This window comes from Cololabis saira, chromosome 16 (genome assembly GCF_033807715.1).
Source record: "Cololabis saira isolate AMF1-May2022 chromosome 16, fColSai1.1, whole genome shotgun sequence".
Lineage (NCBI taxonomy): Eukaryota > Metazoa > Chordata > Actinopteri > Beloniformes > Belonidae > Cololabis > Cololabis saira.
This window is the reverse complement of record NC_084602.1, coordinates 20,140,360-20,148,234: the sequence shown is the minus strand read 5'-3', so window position 1 is coordinate 20,148,234 and position 7,875 is coordinate 20,140,360.

Genomic DNA, 7,875 nt, shown 5'->3' with positions numbered 1-7,875 from the left:
AAGCATGTACGATCTGGAGCTGCACGGCCAGTTGATCATGTTAAAACAAAATTTTAGTGTGAAAAAAAGGAGAAATAAATGTTTCTGTTAGTGTTTGGAGATCTCTTTCCACACTAAAGCTTTCTTCTGTAAGTTACATTGTCTCTTTGAACTTAGATTATACTGTACCGCTCAGAAACATGGGGCATCTCCAAAACGAGCTTCCATTTCATTGTCTTGCAGCTCTATTAGATCATGTTGTAATTGGGTGCATCAAAGTGTTGTCACGGCACTCTGCACCCAAGATGAGTATTTTTCACTACAGGGTACAGGGAAAGTGCACGCGTCCTTGTGCTGCGCTCAGTATGGCACTATGGCAACCCACTGTGAATGCTGATAATTTAATCATTTGGGATTCTCAAATCTTTTTTTTCCCTTTGTTTACCTCCATCATTTTATTTCAGAATGTAATCTTAGGCTTTGTCTATATAATTCTTGTATAGTCTATTTATAGCCTACGATATCATTAGTCTCATATTAATATATTCTCAGATCAAATAAAAAGCTCTTTGAAGCCTGCTAGGTTTTATGTTGCCTTTTTCACTGCACTGCGTTTTAGTTTCACAGCTCATTCATTTGTCATGCACCACCAGTTTAAAAAAAACATCAGCATCAAAAACGTGTATTATTTAATTCAATGTCAATGTCAGCTTTAATTATATAGCACACATAAAGGCCTATGGCCAACCAAAGTGCTTTAGAGTAAAAATCATCATCAATTAACAACGATAAACATTAAAATAAGAGATAAAATCCAGTAATGCCAAGGAGCACAAAAGGGTTTTAAGACGCGTTTTAAAAATGGAGAGGCTATTGGCAGACCGCACAGAGAGGGGCCAAGTGTTCCACAGCGTGGGAGCCACAACTGCAAAAGCTGGATCTCCTCTGGTCTTCATGAGGGATCGAGGTACGTCCAGGATCATCTGGTCAGCTCACCTAAGAGCACTGGGGGGTTGGTGCACCTTAAAGGTCAGATAAATAATCTGGGACCAGTCCATTCAAAGACTTAAAAACAAATAAAAGGATCTTAAAATCAATCCTGTACCTAACTGGAAACCAATGGAGTGAGGAAAGCACCGGCGTTATGTGTTCACGTTTCTTTGTCCCAGTTTGGAGATGAGCTGCTGCATTCTGAACAAGCTGCAGATGGTTGAGTTCAGACTGGCCATTGTCGATGTAGAGGGAGTTACAGTAATCCAAGCGCGGTGTGATGAAGGTATGGATAACTTTTTCAAGATCAGCCCTTTTAAGATAAGGTTTAAAGGTGACCTATTATGGCATTTAATGTATATTTTAAACAGGCCTTGAATGTCTTAAAAACAATCTAAAGCTTGTTTTTTCTACATAAATCATAAATCCAGCCTGTGGGCCGTGTCACTAGTTTTACCGCTTCTAACCTCTTTTTCTGCGCCTCATTTTTAGGGAAGGGGGGGGTATGATAATGAGGCTCTGTGCTGATTGGCTCCCTGAATGACGTGTAGGAGGGGAGGAGCATAAACCTGCTCCGCCAGAGCAGCCCGAGCCTGTAAATTATTACAACACTGAATTTTCACAAATGGAAACTTTATTGTTAAAAAAATAAAATATGAGTTGTATATTAATAACATTTATGCACTATTTAAGCCGGATCTACCCGGCGGATGCTGAACGCTGGCCCCGGAGCCACGCCGGGGCGCCCGGGAGCAGCGCTGCTGGGGCAGCGCGCATCACCGCGGATTTAACGGGGGAATCTGACCGGTTCCGACCGGCCGGGACCGCAGGAACCGGCCTGGACTGGTAGCAGGGACTCCCGGGGACCGACCAGCGGAATTTCAGCCGGATCTGCCCGGCCGATGCTGTGCGGCGGACGCCGCAACTCCACGGCGGGCGCACAGATCGGCTCCGGGGCGCATCCGCGGCGCATCGCCCGTTACCGGGGATCAAACCGACAGATTTGCCTGAAAATCTCGGAGGGTGAAGCTGGTCCAGCCTGGGACAGACCCCCGAGGACCCAGCTCCCAAACCACCCGGGAACCTGGATGATTTAACCCGGATCCGCTCCGCCGTGGCGCCGCGTCCGACTGGCTGAAGGAAGCCCCGCTCCAGCAGCGGAGAGAGCTGGTTGTGGGCGTGGTTTCAGCAGCGGAGGCTGAACCTATGGAAATCTGCTCCTGTCGTTACGTAACGACAGGAGCAGATTCTAATCGGCTCAAAAAAAACCACGTGACACTGGGGGACTCTGTCCGGCGGGGTCAGAGACCTTGCAGAAATTCATGGTATTTTGTCTCCCCTGTGCTGGCAGGGTGAGGGGAGACCACTTTATATATGTTAAAACAAGAAAAAACGTGTTTTTCATAATAGGTCCCCTTTAACTTTGGCTAGAAGCCTGAAGCTGAAAGAAGCTAGCCTTGACGACGGAGCTGATCTGCACGTCTAATTTAAACGCCCCATCAATAATAACTCAGAGATTCCTTGCCTGTGAGAGATATAAGGTGCTAGTTGGCCAATGAAGCTGGTAAGAACCTGGACCATGTCAGGGCGACCAAACAGGACAAGCTCAGTTTTGCTTTCATTTAGTCGTAAGAAATTGAAGTCCATCCATGTCTTAATATCCCTCATGCAATTAAACACAGCATGAAGAGATTCTTTAGAAGGGGCCTTTAATGGCAAGTAAACCTCCACATCGTCAGCAAAGCAGTGAAAAGGAATATTAATGCTTCACTTTGCAGGACAGTAATATTCTAAATTTGAGAGAAAAAAATGGCTCAAATGATTATGATTAAAGGATGACAAATTATGATCATTGATAACGAGGCAGACCACTGACATGTCCTGGTGCTGTACCAACAAGACGCAGTTGACTTAGATAAGTGATTACTGTAATGTCATGTTCACATCCCGAGTAATGTCATAAACTGGATTGATTTGACTTGATTTAGAATGAATATTAACTTAAAAGTCAGACTTTTTTCAGACTTTACCACCTCCTGGAGAAGCCTTGTTGTTGCACATTCTGGTTTACACATAAACAGTAAACCTTAGCGTGTGATTGTGTTGGCATATAGATGTCAGACATATTTCATTTGATGACACCAGAGTTATTAACAGGCTTTGATCATTTTAAATATACACGAATCCAGCAAAACCCGGAAGTCGAGCGGCCGCCATTACTGCGGTGGCGGCTCCGCTCCTCCGCTCCAGCCCCATGGCTCCAGCCCATAGACATATATGCGTATATAGATCCATGCTCCGCTCCCATGGATCTATTACTCCGCTCCCTGCCAGGCTCTCTTAATGTATTTGTATCATCGGAAAACTCCTGTCCCGGTCACGTGCATTTGTTTTGATAGTGAATGAAGACGGGACGGACTTTCAAAACTACTTTTCTGTTTCACCAAGTGAACAGACGGAACGCAAAAAAAGATGTTAAACTGCTGGAAAGGAACTGGAATTTACCGGGATACCTTAAACAAGGAAGCCAGGGAGCGGTATATGGAGAAAATAATGATTATTAACGGTCTGGATCCATATGAAATCACTACTAAAGAATGGAGCTCCGATGAGGATTTACTGCCGCAGTTCTGCACAACCTTGTTTAGTGTTTGGCAGCTGCTTTGGTAAATGTTTGACTCACCATGTGTTTCAATAAATTTGTATAATAGTACAACATACAGTACATCTTTTTTATTACTCTTACTTCTCTTTTCTTTTTTTTTTTTACTGCTATATTATGCTGAAGAGGCTCCGAGGCGTGAGCAATATTTTTCTTTTCCTCGTGAGATTATTTTTTTCTTCTGCAGCTACAAATAGAGTTGATATTTTTTCCTCAACAAACTGGTTTTATCTGAAGATTGGGGTTATGTATGTATGTATTCTGTATCATCCGGAGCTGAGATAGTTCTGCCCTTCAATTAGAGACCTGTAATTGCGTTTTTTTGGTCATCTGACTAAAATAAACTAAAATAAAACAAAACATAAACAGGTGTTGTTGTTGTTGTTTTTTTAATGACGTAGCCTTTCCATAATGATTACATTTCGCGCTGCTAACGTCACACGTAACGTAAGCTATATTACAGTGTTTAATCATACACTCCCTTATCTCCCTATTCCTCTATTCTTTCCTGCTTATCGCTCAAACAAATCATTATTTATAAATTAACATCAGCATTAATTTAAGATACCTTCATTATTTATGGAAGGCCACTGTCTAACATCATCAATCCAGCTATAATGATGCTGTAGAGCGTCAGGTTACAATAACAGCGCTGCGGTGGCAGATTGACACCTGCCACCGCAGCGATGGCGCCGCCGCAAGATGGCGGCACACACAAACCGGTCGCCGGATTCGTGTATAAGGTATCAGTCCGTGTCCATCACTCCATGCATGATGATAAAGATGCTTGACTAGAGACCATTAGTTGTACTTTACTTTAAATTATTCATTTTGGGATATACTTTGATATACTTTCTTTGAGTTGAATGTTTTTTACAGTGAGAAAGATTATTCACAGGTAAAACACATTCAGGATAGCTGTCAGTTTACCGTGATGCAATACTGGGGGGCCTCACTAAACATGCGAAATGTTCAATTCTGATACAGTCCGATTATAAAAAGACTGAGAAGTCATAGTGTGTATGGAAGCATCGTCAGGAGAAAGACTTTTCTGTCTAAATTAGCTTGGAGGGGTATCTGAGGTTTGCATAACTGCTTTTGAACAAACCACAAGACGTCTGGACCAATGATGTATGGAAAAATGACGCTTAAGTGGAATTGTTTACCCATAATTATGTATTAATTATGTACTAATTGCCCGGGCGTCATGTTCTGGGTCTCTGGAAAGCTCCAAGAGACAACTTCTGTTGTAATAGATGCTATATAAATAAAACTTACTTAAATTTATTAAAATTAAATACTGAGTGTTCTTTGCAGGGATTTATAATTTTTACTAAATATTTGGACATTACTACTAAGTGGAATGTTGTGGACTATATAGCAGCTTGGGGGCCGTTTCTGACACAGCCTTACAAAAGTACTTTATGACCCTTGTGACTTTCCATACAACAAGGAATCAAAGACATTATTACACCACATAACATATAGAAACTAAAGGGTTACAAGAGATGAGCTGGGTGCACCTGTGTCCAATCCAAAAGGCTTTTTATACACCCACGACATAATTTATTTTAAATATTTATATAAAACCTCTTGATTGTAGGAAAATCAGGTAGTAAAACCCAACATAAACTATTAATATTGCAATACTCCACATTGCCTGATACTTTCAAGGGCATGTTTTCAGTTGTGATTAAATAAACATGGCCACTTGACTGTTTTCTTTGGAATCAAAGAAAAAGGTCATTTTTTTTGTGCTCTTGCCCACATTTGTTGAAGAGGCATCACAAGCTGAAACTGAGTGATAATAGTAGGCTGTAAAGACCAGTTGGTTAGAAAACTAGATTATGCCAGTACCTGGGATTTCTTCTGGGTCAGACATCCTGTGCTCCCAGCTGGCATTCACACTGTATGGGACTGTCCATGGGATTTGTTTTCTGTGGTTACAGTATACTCAGATATATAGGGGATGAATGAGCTTGGGCCCAAAATGAGTGTTTTATCTGGGTCTCACTGGAGCAAACCACATGAAGGAACCTATGTGAGCTATTTGTATATTTACAATACGGAACCAGTGGACTATTTCTAAGGACATTTATATCTCAGATGAGCCCCCAGATGCAGGCCAGTTAATGGTGTTTTGGAAACCAAAGTAGGCGAATCATTGGAATTAAGTCATTATTAAATCACATTTATTTATAAAAATGACCATTACTAGTATAAAACTATAGTCTATTGCCGATGACAATACAGAGATTAAATTTCAATCTGGCTACAACACAAACTCGGCCTCCTATCCTCATATCCTCATCCGATGCACTCCAAACACTTTTAATGCATTTCAGAATTTATGGAATTAACAACTAGAAAATATTTCAATATTAAGTTATTGTGCCAAATCAGACGACATAAGTATTTTTATTAAACTGGCTCACGATTCAAACAGAACCTTTAACCTAACAAATAATCTGAGTTTTTCACATGCTCTGTATCCTAAACTTCAGTCCATTTTCCTATTTGTTTATTGTGAGGAGACACAGAATTACTGCTCTATGTTTCAACTGCACATATAAAGTGAAATTTAAAAATATTTATGTTAAAACATCACCATTCTGTTCTCGCATGGCTGATGGTTTTTTTTTCTTCTTTATTGAACACAATAAACAACATAGAACAGTAATTAAACATCTTCTCGTAAGGATGATAATACTTAGCAGACATAATATGAGAGGCTGTCAAATATAGAGCTATATAGAAAAACAATTAACTATATATTGAAATAAAAGACAAAACAGGGGATTTTATAAAGTGCAAACTATAAAAGTATCACAGTATTTAAAATCAGGCAAACCAAAGTGCCAAAAAGAGGAGCAAGGACTGAGGCATGCATTGAAAAAGCAGAAAACAAGATATATCGTCACAAATCTTTTTAGCGATTTTGTTTGAGTCTATTTTTCTTAGGGATAAGAAGAATAATTTAAAATCATTTAAAAAACAATCAAATGAGGGTTTGCTATTCCTCCACTTACTACAAAGAATATGATATTTACCCATGACCATAACTATATTTATTATGTCAGATACATTCGACTTCAAGTTATCTATATAGAAAAAAATATGAGAGATATCAAAGACTGGTATGTCCTCTATTCTAAGTAGTAACCAGTTTCTTAATTCTAACCAGAAGTTTCTGGACACAGGATAAAGGGGAAACATATGTTCTAAAGTTTTAATTGCTACATTACAGAAAGCACATTGATCAACTTCAAACTTGAATATTTTTTTAAGGAATTCTGCAACCGGGTACACTTTATACAATATTTTAAAGTGAGTTTCCTTAATCTTTGGGGAAATGGGCCATCTAATATATTTAAAATGAGCTTTTATCAACATAGACACAGTTATTTTCTCATTCTCTTGAGGTTTAAATCCTCGGTTATAATCATAAAATACTGTTGATTTCCAGGCAGCATTAATCACTTTGTTATTACACTTATTATCATTCAAGTTACACTCGTAATTCGCCAATTTTGGCAGTATCGATTTAACACTTGAATAAAAAAAAATAAAAAAAGTATTTTTGATTAATTGAAGGAGTGGGAAGGGAATTGCTTTACAAATCTTATCATATTCCCTCTGAGTACAATTTATTTTATATTTTTCTAACCAAGCCCTGTAGTCCAAAAGACCTCCATCAGAATCCATCATATTACTCATACCAGTCTCTCTTAAATATTGATTTTCTATTTACTATGATTACTCTATTGGCCTGGCTGATGGTCAGAGCAGTGGATAAAACAGCTCTGGGTCTGGGCTGGGCTGAAGCCTCAATTATGGTTCTGAGTTAAATCGACGCAGAAACTACGGCGTAGGGTACGCGGCGACGCGCACAATACGCCGTAGCCTCTGCGTTGGTGTAACGCGGGACCATAAATCAGCCTTGAGGTTGCAGAAGCGTTTTATAATCTCGCGTTTACCAATGAGATTTCGCTTTCGGTGTATTCTTTACCCTACGTTTGTTCTGTCAGGCTTACTTTATTAGGGGACGCTCCTATAACATAACATGGCGCTCGAAGCGTACTTTATCTGGATAAATGAATAGTTAAAGTATGATTTTAAAGCAGATGATGGGATTTTTCTTTCTTTTTGACGAAAGAAAAAGTTATCTCACCGTACGAGGATGAATGAAACGCCTGCGAGACAAAGACGTGGGGTAAATATTGCCCTAGTCTTTGACGTGTGTC